This window comes from Podarcis cretensis (genome assembly GCF_951804945.1).
Source record: "Podarcis cretensis genome assembly, chromosome: 9".
Taxonomy (NCBI): Eukaryota; Metazoa; Chordata; class Lepidosauria; order Squamata; family Lacertidae; genus Podarcis; species Podarcis cretensis.
The window spans coordinates 39916283-39929964 of NC_137178.1; the positions used below are offsets into that span (position 1 = coordinate 39916283).

At 39.4% G+C, this 13682-nt stretch overlaps 1 long non-coding RNA gene across 1 annotated transcript; it reads left to right on the plus strand.

The window, feature by feature from the left end:
* Positions 1 to 51: 51 nt before the first annotated feature.
* LOC307224127 lies at positions 52 to 10928 on the plus strand. Its single transcript, XR_013842431.1, has 3 exons — positions 52 to 377; positions 6893 to 7121; positions 10855 to 10928. It is a non-coding gene; the product is annotated as an uncharacterized lncRNA (long non-coding RNA).
* Positions 10929 to 13682: the final 2754 nt, after the last annotated feature.

The following is a 13682-nucleotide window of genomic DNA, read 5'->3' on the forward strand; positions in this document are numbered from 1 at the left end:
ATTCTTTGCATAGAATCAATGACGGAAGAACAGAGCTATTCAAGAAAAGGATTTCTGGCCATGACCTGGTCATTAAAAAAAAATACAATTATATTCACTCTTGACTGCTTTTTGAAGTGCTTCAACTTTGGAAAATTGGAACTAAATGAGAGGTCATGTTATGCTAATTGAATCCTATTATGTCAACGTAGGCTGTCTTGAGAGTACATGATCTAAAGCATATGATTCATACTTCACTACGTGTCACAGAGAGTCTGCCAGACTTTGGGCAAGTTGGGAGATTTCCCAGTGTGCAGTTTTATCTGTGAACCAGAGAGGATATTCATCCTTTCCGGAGAGTCAACACATCAGATACTGAAAAGACATCAGATAGATATGTATGCAAGCTATTTAAATTGTTAAACCACTTAAATTTCTTCATTACCAAACTATTTATAAGACTTGCTTCTTATGAAGCTGAGGGTGGAGAGCAGGCAGCAAAAGCAGAATCTGCTATTGTTCAGAGCAACAAGGCAATGTAGAAGAAGAAGAAGAAGAGTTTGGATTTGATATCCCGCCTTTCACTCCCCTTCAGGAGTCTCAAAGCGGCTAACATTCTCCTTTCCCTTCCTCCCCCACAACAAACACTCTGTGAGGTGAGTGGGGCTGAGAGACTTCAAAGAAGTGTGACTGGCCCAAGGTCACCCAGCAGCTGCATGTGGAGGAGCGGAGATGCGAACCCGGTTCCCCAGATTACAAGTCCACCGCTCTTAACCACTACACCACACTGGCTCTAGATGGGCAGAGGAGCAACAGATGATCTATTCTGACTTATAAGGGTAAAGAATTGTCCATGCTGCTGTGGCTGTACAATAAACAGTACAAAGAGGTTGAATCTTTGCCCGATGTGCTTTAGGATGCCAGTTCAAAGTCCACTATGGCTTGGTTCTAATTCAGATTTGAGGATTCTGCATAATCAATACTTAATAAAAATAAAAACACTATTAACATGGCTATCCCTTATTTTCCAGGATGATGAGCTGCATTTTCAGCAAACCATTGTTTGCGAAGTATTCCTATTTTATTGTATTGTCCACGGCCATTTATAGGTCAGGTGGGGGAGGAGAGATTGGCTGTGTTCTATATTATTATTATCATCAACAATAAAATCATACCATACCAAAATAAATTGGTCCTTAATTTTTAACCTCTAGAGAATCTCAGTTTATATGCCATTTTTTTCTAGCAGAGATGATTCCCACACCTTTGTGTACCAGTATGAAATATCTGCTCTGGCTAGATCTCACTCCAAAATTGGGTTATTGTGTCTCTGATCACAGCTGGCATACGGAGAATCAACTCCATCCAGTTTAGTTCTTGATTATTATCCTCAATAATTGTTTGAAGAGCCATTAAGATATGTGCCATACATTGCATTGTTTTAAATCCCATAATAAATAGACCTTGTGCATCCTTGCATCTCATTCATTTTGAGTGAAGGTTTCAGCCATTGCAATAAGTTTTTATTTTCCTAACTGAACAATAGATTATTTGCCAAACTGATATATTGTTTAGAAGATGCAGAGATAACTAACTGTATGATAGTCATTTCATGTTGAATCATAGTTATCACCTATCAGTCTTAATGCATTTTGTGGTGTCAAAATATATCACAAAGTTAATCCTATCAGCTTTATGTGCATTGCAAACTGATAAATCATGATATAAATCATATGTGAAATACATAATATATCAGTGAATAATTTACACAGATATAGAATCTGTATACAAAACTATAATCAGTAAACATTACCATTTGGAGTTTTAAAAAACTAGAAAAGGCTAAACTGGATTTTGCTCCCAGGATTTTGGATTCATTTGGAAGTAATAATTATTTTTTTAAAGATAAAATAAATTGTGTACAATAGCTATTGCTATAATTTTAACAGTGCTGGAAAGTTCATTTTGAAAAGGAACAAGCTATAGTTCAAGATCATCCCGTCCAAAAATAATCTAGGTTCAATTCAATTTTACAAAACAAACTAGTTCAAGTTGAGTTCAGAATCTTACAAGCTGTTATAATGAAGTATAGGCTCCAAAAGTAAACCAAGGGCCACACACAAGTAATATGATGCCTGAAAGACAGGATATCAGCTAGTGAAGCTTTCCCCATAATTGTATTTCTATAATAGAAAATGCTTGCCCTGTTTAATTTTGCCAGCCACAACACTCTTAACGTCACTAGGCATCATTTGCTTTGTTTACGTACCAGTACTTCTCACTGTAAGCTACTACTGTTGGAAGAGAGTACATCTCTTCAGCAAGAAAGATACAAGAAATGCCTCATATTCCTTCCTTCTCATTGCTTAACAACAGGGATTAAGTGACTAGGCATTCTTAGAAACAGCAATGCCTCAATATCTGCCTAATAAGCATTAAAATGCCTCTGCTGGGGTAGGGATGGGTGGGGAGGGAATGAATGAATGTGAAGATCAATCAGAAATCATTCAGAGTTGTGCTCCAAAATGAACTTAATTCACCTTTAGTTCACCTGGTAATATGGGAACTACTTTCAGGTGTAGTTTTTTGAACTATTTTAGTGAACTTTGTTCAACTCAGCTAGTTCATTCAAGCACTGAATTTTACTGAGGAGATTGCAGAATATAAGTGACATTTTTTCAGCTTCTTGAATTAATTGCAGCACTCCATCTCAACTAATCTAAGAGAAAACCGCTATAATTTATGCAAGTTGTAACTTATCCTGGGAAGACATAATAGAATCAGCATTGTTTTACACACAGTTGTATAACTGGACTGAAAGAAGATTGAGATTGTGGTTCGAGGACCCGATCCCCACATAGTGGAATGAAAACACAAGGACACGTGATATAAGGTTAATGGGCAAGAAAAGGCCACAACTTTATTGATTACAGCAAGTGAAAAGGTATTGGCTTAGGCATTGGATTACGTCAGTTGACTCCACCCACTCGGAGGGGGTGAGCCTAAAAGGGGGGTTTATTCACCAGTAGGTGGAGCCTGTTGATGCTAATCCATATAAGCTCTCCCCTGATGTCACCGAGGGTCGTGCCATGGCCCCCCGCCACGCAGGCATCGGACAGAATACACGACCGCCAGATTCCTTTAACGGAATAACCAAAAATTGAAGGCGTAGGTGATGGCCACACCTAGCTCTTCCACACGCCACAACACATTATTCCAATGCCTAACCTACTCATCAATACCACGAAAGTTGTGACGATTGCTACGAGGTAGGCGAAAAAACCACAAAGCCTAATGCCAAATGGAAAAATTCCTACCAGACCCCCCCGGACAACCAGGGCAACCAACCTAAGGTCCATAGCAAGGCCAAAAGAAAACTGAGACCTTGAGCTCTAAGGGAGTGGAGGGTGGGTGACTCACGACGGGACGACGAAGAATGAGGCTGCATGGCTGGCACAGCAGCGATTTACGCTGCCATCCACGCCCCTTCGAAGGCACCTGGTTGGGAGCCTGCCCTTGGGCGTGGTGCGCCAGCCAGGTGAGTGGAGGCGGAGACCGGCTCCCGCCCACAACCACTCCCCTCTTTTGCAGGAGGAGAATCTTTACTAGAAATAAGTGTCTGCTATTCTGAGAAGTACCAGTATGTATTTAACATCACTTAAAGTTAAGAATGTGTACATTTTAGGGTATGTAGAATATATAATTCGAGATAACTTCAATAAGTAGAAGCTTCCGAGTGTGTTATTTGCCAAGAAAATAATGCCAAAAGAATCATCCACATACGGAAACAGAATGCTTATGTACCTATGGATCTGCCTTTCAACCAAGTCTAGTCCACTCTAAACTGACTGACAGCAGCAATCCAATATGGCAAGCAGAGAGGTGTTCCCTAGCCCTACAATCTTGATATCCCTTTAATCCTAGCTGCTAGGGATCAAACCAAATATCATTTGCTTACAGCACAAGTGATCTACTACTGAGCTATGACTGCTCCAATACTGCACAGTGATTGTACTCCTGAATGTGGTGTCATGGAAACACAGAGGTGTCGATATAATGTTCCTGAAGCAAATGCACTCTACTAAAAAATATGCTAGTATTGTCAACTATATTGTCACTAGTCACCTGATGAAGCAGAATATTGCAACAAGTAATGAGGCAAGGTTTGGTATATATATACACTGTATTATGTATTGCTGTGTTTTTAAACCACCCTGTGATCCTCCGATGAATAGTGGTATAGAAATTTAATTAACAATAACAACAACATCTAGTATTAGTGGGACTGATTGCATTGTAAGAGGTCATTGAATCAATCCTACATGTAAAGAGACAATTACTTTTCATTGGGACTTGAAGTTTCAAGGGAAAGCGAAATTATAGAGCTTTGATACAGATGTGGCCAAGAGGTTTGTAAATTATTCATTTTATAACTCATTCCTCTGCTGGTCATAATTAATTATGATAAAATACTGCATACTAGATACTGGCATGCAGAATCCTAAAAAGAAAATTGGTTTCAACAATTTATAGCTGTCTCTTACTTCTTTATAATATCCACAAAGCACGTAAGTAAACACATCTACCAGAGAGTCCTTCTTAATGATTTTGTAGCTGGAATAACTAAAGCCAGAGCAGATGAATTGACCTTGCCAAGTTTACAGACTGTGCCAGTAACAGAGCTGGGATTAGAAAACCAGATGATTAAAATTTTGCTCACTAGGATAAAACACTTAAAACGAATCATCTCAATTTCCAAAGTGTCCTCAGGTTGCTTTAGGCATAATAAATTGCAATCACATAACAGCAAACAATTATTTTAAAAATTAGGACTTAAAACATTACATCTGACACTGAAGCAGTGCAATCTCCACTCAAGAAATCTACTTACATTGCCAATGAAATGTACAATATTTGGACAAGATGTTAACATTATTGTTCTGTTTGAAAACATGTCTATTTTTTTAGGGGGGGGGAATGGGCTACAGTTACACATAGGACATTAATGTCACATTTTCTATGCCAAACTAGATGAAATGTCGTCAGTGGTGGACTTTGGGCTTTTGAATTTCAACTGCGCCCTGTGCAACGCCAAAATTCCTCCCCTATCCCCCCGCTGCCACCTCTCACCTTTTGTTCCAAGTCATTGTTGTGGTGCCCTCTCAACTCAGCACCCAGTGTGGGCAAACTGGATGCACTCCCCTAAATTCACCTCTGGCGCCATTCTCACAATTAGCAATGGCACAAATGGCTTTTTAAGAAGTAAATAGCATGAGTGCGGAATGTATTCTGGGACAAGATCCTGGCACTAGAGAGGTGGGCAGGTGTTGGGTTGTAAGGCCTTTGCCCTCTGCTGCAGTCCTACCCCAGATTTTTTTTGGGGGGGGGGCTCTGTTTGTGCCAACGGAAGTTTTCCCTCCAATACTAATAGCAGGTAAAGCTCCAATACTAATAAGTAGGATTGGGAAATCTGGACTGGAACTATAAAATCTATATGTCACAAAATTCTGGATTTCCATGACAAGGAGAAAGAGAGAATTACAAGGGGGAAATGCCCAACATGACCACAAAAGAGTGCTGAGTACATTCTAGGAAGCACATTCTCAGCCTGATGTGCCCCAGACATCACACTGCACAGAATTCTCACCAAATGTGGACCAAATTTGATGTGATATGACTTGAAATCACGTCCACTTAAGAAATAAAAATAGCAGGCATGTGCGGGATTTTCACAGCACACAGGGAAGGACGTTTAATCCTTTCCTCTTCTACCCTGGTCTTGACCAACCACCTGCTACTGGTTCTGAGAGGGAAGCCTCAGTGGAGTAGCATCAATGGAGGTTTCCTTCTTGGAACTAATAGCAGGCATGGGGAAGCATTTGTATTTTGAATTAAAGTATGGTCCCACTCCTCCATCTGCATACTTACCATATTGGCCTGAATATAAGACACACATGAATATAAGCCACACCTTTAAAATTCAAGGGGGGAGGAGAGAAGGAAAAAACACAATACCCGAATATAAGCCACTCCCTTAAAATTCCACAAGCACTCACACCTGTTCTGTTTCAGCAGCAATATCATAAAAGTCAATTTTTATTGTAAGGTCATGAATTTAAGCTGCACTTTAACTTTTCACAGTCGGAATTGGGGGGGGGGGAGTGTGGCTTATATTCAGGCCAATACGGTATGTCCTGCAACAAAGGTGAATGGAGCTCTAGCCTCACCCACCCATCCCATGTGTGCCCCAATTGGAGATGGGGTAGAAATTTGATTCCATTTACATGTAAAAGTGATTTTATGAAATTCGCATTTTCCAAAACAATCAGTGAATTGAAACACAGCTGTCCTTCAAAATCCGACCTTTGCAATGCAGCTCTCCAGCCAAGTAATGTGTGCATATACTAAAGTGGGCATATAAAATGCATATAATGGTGAAAATATCATACAAAAATGCATTATGTCAGGGAAAATTGCCTTGCAAAAATGTGTATATGAGGCAAAATTGCATATAAAAATATATATTGGAGGGAGAAATCATGCAAATCATTCACCCCCCTCCCTTGCAAACTGATGTAGAAATGTGGAGAACTGGTTAAGGATGGAAAAAGAAGAAACCAAGAGAAACCAAAAATGACATATTTGCCCATCCCTACCCTAGTACACATTTCATCATTCCACAGAGTGAAACCCAGCACACCATTAATTGGGTTTTTAGATGTACATGCTTTCCCTGGTATGCTCAAGCAATTGGGTTATGCACAGTTTGTTCTTAACATTTGACTTTCGTTTCTTTGATGAATAATATAGATTTTTGGCATAGATTCTGCCTAACTCAGGAAATACAGGAGAGCTGTCATTATATGAACCATTGGTTATTGATATTAAATGTGTCCTACTTGTGTTCTTTCAGCTCACAGCTCTCCTATTCATCCAAACACATTCATTACACAAATGTTTTGGATGCCCTTTGGAACGTCTGATCAGTGAAGCTCCAGCATTATAAACTGCTGAATACTTTCTTAACAAGTGTGTGCCCAACATCCATCACGAAGGAGAGAACTGACTAACCAAAGATTGAAGTGATGTACAGTAGATGCCAAGAAAAACTGTCTTCTCCTGCCAAAAGTTATCCCCAAGAGGTGAATATCATTTTCCATAAGTCTGTAGAAATAACTGAATTAGTTTGTTAATGAAATACCCCTAGCTAATTTCTATGTATGATTCAACATGTCGGTGCTCTTCATAATAGTTTGGCTCCACTAATTGCATAAGAGGAAACCCATATTTATTCTTCAATAAGATTAACACAAGCTAAAATGCAATATTAAAATTACTTGAGGTAACTTTGATTCACTAGAGAATAACTGTAATGGTTAAAACAACAGATTTGTATATCTTAACCTACTTTCGATGTTGAAAGTCTATTTATAATTCACTGTAATTCTACAGAATTTGAATTACATATAAAGTACACTGGGCATGTTCTGTATTAGGATGCAGTAATTATACAATGACTGTCTCGTCATCACAAATAAAGCTAATACAAAGGTCTATAAATGAACAATTTAGCTTGAAAATATATGCAGCAACTATGATTTGATTTAAGCGCAGAATTTATTAGTGGCCTCTTTTCCAGAGACAACTAATCTAAATGGGTGACATTTAATCATATTCTATCAGACTATTCTCCCACATGGAAGGTCTCCTAGGAACCACATGTACTCTACCTTGGCAGAAAGGTGGGATAGAGAAGTAAGAAAATAAAGAAAGTAAAATTTTGTCTCAGATATGTCAGTCTATCGGTTAAGATCTATGGGCTGAACTCAAGGGTTGAGTGACTGGAAAACCACCCATACAAGTCATCTTTTTCTTCCTCTCTGCTCCACTGAAGCCTCCTGTGTCCCTCAAAAGCCTTTCCAGTGGATTTGGTGCCCTCTTGAATAACGTGGGCTGTGCTGCTGAGGGGCTCCAGTTTGCAAGAGGGGATTTGTACAAGTGGAAATTGATTGCACAAAGAGCTTTCGGAAGTCACATTCAACCATACATTTAACATACATTTAATGCACGTGGTTTCCCCCCCAAAGAATCATGGAAACTGTAGTGTTAAGGGTGCTGGGGAATGTAGTTCTGTGACTTGCAAACTACAATTCCCAGAGTTCTTTGTGAGTAAACATGTGCATAAAATGTGCTTTAAAGGTACAGTGTGGATGGATTGACATGCAGCTTTTGGATCCATGAGTTCATAAAAAGCAAATTAACTTGGCCCTTTTTGTTCAAAAAATAATATTTGCTGACCATTATTACTATTCGGGATACAACTTGAATAGAATAAGAAGCTGTGATAATACAAGCTGTATTTTTCATTTCTAAGAAGAATCAAAGAACAGAGTTTCCCATGAGCCAATGTGCTACAAAACTAAAGAGGAAAACAAGTATGTAGCTTCCTATTGTTCTCTATGATATATCATTTTTACTTTATGCACTACAAGATTCATATACAGCCTAACAAAGAAAAGGGGACAACCCTCTATGATTTTTCATGCCTGCTTTGAAATGGGGAGGAGGGTGGTGGAATGTTTGCCTATTCAATAAGCATTGCCTTCCCTCTGAATGAACTTAGTCTGATCTCAGTGAAGTCTGTACATAGTCAAATTTGATTTCCTATGTAACGTTAGAGCATCCACATTTCACTACATGATTCCTGATGGATTGCCTCAGAAGAGTCCTAGAAAAAAATGGCTCCAAATCAGCAGCAAATAAGAGAAACAATCAAACGAATGTCAACAAACAAGACTGAAAAGAACTGACTATTTTCACAATAAGAGGATGGTTTTCAACATATGCTCCCTCTAATACTTTCAACCCAAAAATCAAAATGGGAGACCAAAAGGTGAAGCCATCATTTCGTAGTGTAGTCTAAATGGAATCACTCTGAATTATGAGTTCAGATGTCATCCTAGAAATTGTGCCCATTTTTTAAAAAAGAGGGTAGTATCCCAAATAGAAATATCAAGAGAATTATTGTACAGATCTGCCTTTCCATATGATATATGAAACATGATAAGTAACTTGCAGCAATACCTCAAATTTATGTGCTGAAAGCTATTCAAATATAAAATAAGCACTAACAAACGGGCAACCTTGTCAGTTGCAATGTTAATAAATCAAATTCACCAAGGTAAGCTGTGTTTTTTCTTCAAGTGGATCTATCATCAGAGGCCACTGATAATGATACAGCTACAAGTAAAATAAATGTGTTTTCCCTGACCTTGACTATAATTCAGTAACAGCTTGCCTTACAATTTTACACTGAACACATCACCAAGTGTCACCTGATAAAAGGGTTATATACCTGTAGATAGATGTTTTTTATTTGTGTCATCCCAGTGAAGAATTTGAGAAAGTATGCAAATTAATCTCTTTTACAACTATTGCATTTACTAGATTAGTTGATTTCTGTAGAGAGAAAAATGTTAGATTGATCCAGTAAGATTACTTCATGTGCCTTAAAATAGCCTCAGGTTGGAATGCATTCTCAGGTGTGTTCCTACCTTAGCAAAGTCTAAAAGCATCTCAAGATGGAAAGAAAAAGTTTTACAGTATTTGCTATAAATGAGAGTTATCATCCAGTGTACAAAAAAAATGTGGTTCGAGTACAAACTGGCATCTGCAGGCTCCTTGAAGGTAAAACGATTTAGCTCTGAGTTGAATGTGCCTTGCTCCTTATTCCTAACCTGAATATGCTAGACTACAACTCCCATCAGCCCTAGCTATCATGACAAATGCACAAGGTTGGCAAAGGCAAACATTGGTACACTACACCTTATGGAAGATGTATATGTATGAGAATTATGTTTCCAAGTAGGCTCTCTGGGTGTTGTCTTCAATTTCTTATGTAGACATTCACTGCAAGCTGAGTTAAAGGTAAAGGTAAAGGGACCCCTGACCATTAGGTCCAGTCGTGGCCGACTCTGGGGTTGCGGTGCTCATCTCACTTTATTGACCGAGGGAGCCAGCGTTTGTCCACAGACAGCTTCTGGGTCATGTGGCCAGCATGACTAAGCCACTTCTGGCGAACCAGAGCAGCACACGGAAATGCCGTTTACCTTCCCGCCAGTTTACCTTCCCGCCGTTTACCTTCCCACCTATTTATCTACTTGCACTTTGACATGCTTTTGAACTGCTAGGTTGACAGGAACTGCTAGGTTGGCAAGCTGAGTTAGTGGCTAACAAAATTTGTTTCTGGTGAGGTCTGGGAGCTTACATAGAGTAGGGACCAACCTTTCCAGCTAGGCCACACCTCTGACTCAGATCATAGGTCATAGCTGTATCTCTTAAAGAGCCCACCAGCAAGCTATTTGATTTCCCCAGGCATTTTAGAACCATTGGTTTTTAACTCTGCTTTTCTTGGTTTTGCTGTTTTCCTGTTGAAGATTTTGTTGTGTTTGATGTTACTTGTTTCATTGCAAACTGATGTGCAAATCCAAAGACTGCAGAGTAGGATAGCCAGTGTCATAAATATAGAAATAAGCACCCAAAGAGATTCATTATAGGCTTTAGGCCAGGGCACAAACAGCCTTTGAAAGCTGTGCCCCTCTGTTATTCCAAGCCAAAGAATCCATACAGGAACTTGATAGGTCTGTTGCTATAACTATACTTCCTAGGGCTTTGATATAAAACAGTTGAGCACAGGGCAGCAGGGTTTATTCACACTTAACCCTTTTTTAAAACCCAAAATTGAGCCACTCAACTGTCTGGTAAGCAAGGGTGATTAGGAGACTGATCCATGCCCCACTCTACTGCTGATTCCAGTCCATGACTGAAATTCTTTCTTTCTTTCTTTCTTTCTTTCTTTCTTTCTTTCTTTTTTAGGGCTCTGCTTGCACAATCCCATCTGCTGGTTTATGGAGGATAACCTCATAGAATTCATTTGTGCATATGGTTCTTTAGCCAGTGAGGGATATGATCATGGGAGTGTGCTTCTCCTTAGCTAGATTGGGGCACAAGTGTTGCACAAGTGACTATAGATGTGGTGTAAACACGGGATTAGATAGCTCTGCACCAGATAGGGATGCACTTCCCAAGGATGAAACACTGGTCCAAATCCAGCAAGCTTTCTGGCACTGAAAAGAAATGGTGCAGTCCAAACCCAACATCAGTGCCTCATGGGGGGTTGAATCAAAACAACAGTTCTTAGGATTACAACATGAAACACCTTCCATCTTTAATGTGCCCTTTTATGGTAATCATCATATACTTAACCTGATAACATGTCTGGGAAGCAAGGAATAAAACATTTTCTCCATTTCACAGATTGACACTGAGGCACACAGGCAGATTAAGTGATCTGCCAAATTCCTAGGAAAGGGAATGAAATCATGAAAATTAGATAATGTTTTTGTTTCTGCATCCTAACTGCACCTGCTATGAGCAGATGGGGATGTGTGCGGCATATTTCTTAAGGGGGATTTGAGACCAGACCTTCGGAAATGTTAAAAGGAGACAGCACCCCTTAAAAACTGGCTCATTTGAAAGCTGACCCCTTTTCATGCTTTGTCCGTCTCATCCATTTCTTTAAGGTACTGGAGCCACACATTATTCATTGATACTATACTGTTGTCTTTGTCCTCAATAACCCAACTACAAACAACTAGAAGCGTTATCAAGTTAGCGGTCTTATCATTATGATCTAGATTAGTATTTACCAATGCAACCTCCCGTGAGCCAAAGTGAGTCTCAGGTGGTGGATTGGGAAAGGTGGCAGATCTGCATTTGCTGCCCAATGGGCACTTTTAGGATCACCCACTTCCATTTTATGATGCTATCAGCTGCCATTAAGGTCATACCAACACTCCCTGCCGTTCGTTGTGGAGTGACTAGGAAGGACACCTTGCCCCTGCAGCAAAAGAAATCTGGAACCTCCAGTGCTGATATTAGAGATAAGAGATATGCTGCCTGGTCTTTAATAGTCAAAGTCAGCATTTCCATCCATGCCCACCCCCAGTGCTCAGGTAGATGGAAGTATAGGGTGTGGGGTTAACCCTTAAAGATCAGAAAAAGGGATACCTCTGTGTGTGTAAGTGTTTGTTATGCTTGTTAATTATTGTTTTGTCTTTCACCCATTCACTTCTGCTTTTGGCCCCATACAGCCTTGGCATGTGGCCCTTGTAAGGTTGGCCACATTAAAATCTAGCCCCCCGCCTGAAAGAGGCTCCCCACCCCTGCCTTAGGTTAAAAACACCTGGCTAAACACCAGAGGTTAATTCAATAAAAGGTTGTAGCATGTCAAACTATGAAGCTTCTGCCAGTGAAGACACTGCCAGAATATTATATTTCCATTCCTTTATAGCATAAGCAGTAAACACCAACAATGCTTTACCAGCTGATCAGCTAGTCATCTTCTGAACTTCGAATCTGTACCATATGTTATTTTCTTAAGTTTAGGAATGTGTCTCAGGATTATGCAGACAAAAGCTGTAACCTTGTTTTATGACTCTGAAACTTTTAGGTAAAAACAAAGTGGGATTGGATCAAGCTTCCAATGAGATTAAGGGTATTTCATCTTTGCTTTGGATGCCTCCATTGGCATGTATTATTTACAAGAAATGGGGAGCAATAATAAGGTAGATCAACAAGCAGGCTGTTTACAGCAGGAGCCTTATGAGGTTCAAGAAAGCACAAGATGCCACAATAAGAATCCTTAAGCAAGAGTGTGAAGGCTTCTGTGGCAAAAAAATTAATCTATTTTTCATTAATATCTATGTCACTCCTACTCACCCCTAGGGAATCAACACTTAGTTAAAGCAGGAAACAAACTTCCTTCTCACTGCCGACACTGCTAATGTCATAAAAAAGAAAACTATGAATCTCAATAATGTCAGTCTACAGTCCTAGAAATACAGTCCTATTGAACGCAGTGGGGCTAACCTCTGAGTAAACTTAGGCTTGCACGGTTAATGCAGTAAAAATTTGTAAAACAATTGAAACGATAAGGAGAGCAATTTAGTCACCCAAAAGCAGTTATTGAACACATACATCCCCCACAACAATCTTTCAGATATGACTGTTCTGCAACCAGCATTTTCAAACATTGATTTAGCGTTATAGAATTTAGCTATGTACAGAGTGTATCAATTTATACATATTCTCTCTAGATAATGAAACCTTTACAGGAAACCCTTTTACATAACATAGAGTCCATAACAACCACTTAAAATGAAACAATGCAATGCTCTGATGCAGTTGTGAACTCAATATCTGAAAGAAATCCATAGAAATCTGTTCAGGCGAACAAAACAGGGATTCAAAATGAAAAGCCAAGTATTTACAATTGTTGGAAAATTATTTGGCCCTTCTGTACTCCCAATGCTACCAGTGAACACTATTCCTATAAAAAATGTTATTTTCAAATTCTGTTACTGCTTCTTAATGTGACAGTGCTGTGCAGCAAAGAACATTTCAGCTCTCTCTTGGATTCAGTACAGAAGATGGTGTAGCAGCACAAGCCAAGCTCAAGTTAGTGGAAATAGGGTGTTTAAGAGCTTATTGGCTGAAAGCTGTCCATAATGAACTTCTGTGCAAAGCTAGATATGCAGAAAGCCCTACAAGATTCCATCAAAATGGAATAATTTGCCAAAGAAGAAACAGTAAGAGAGTGGATTTGTCACTCATGTCATCATAAAATCCAGGATGCCGCAAAT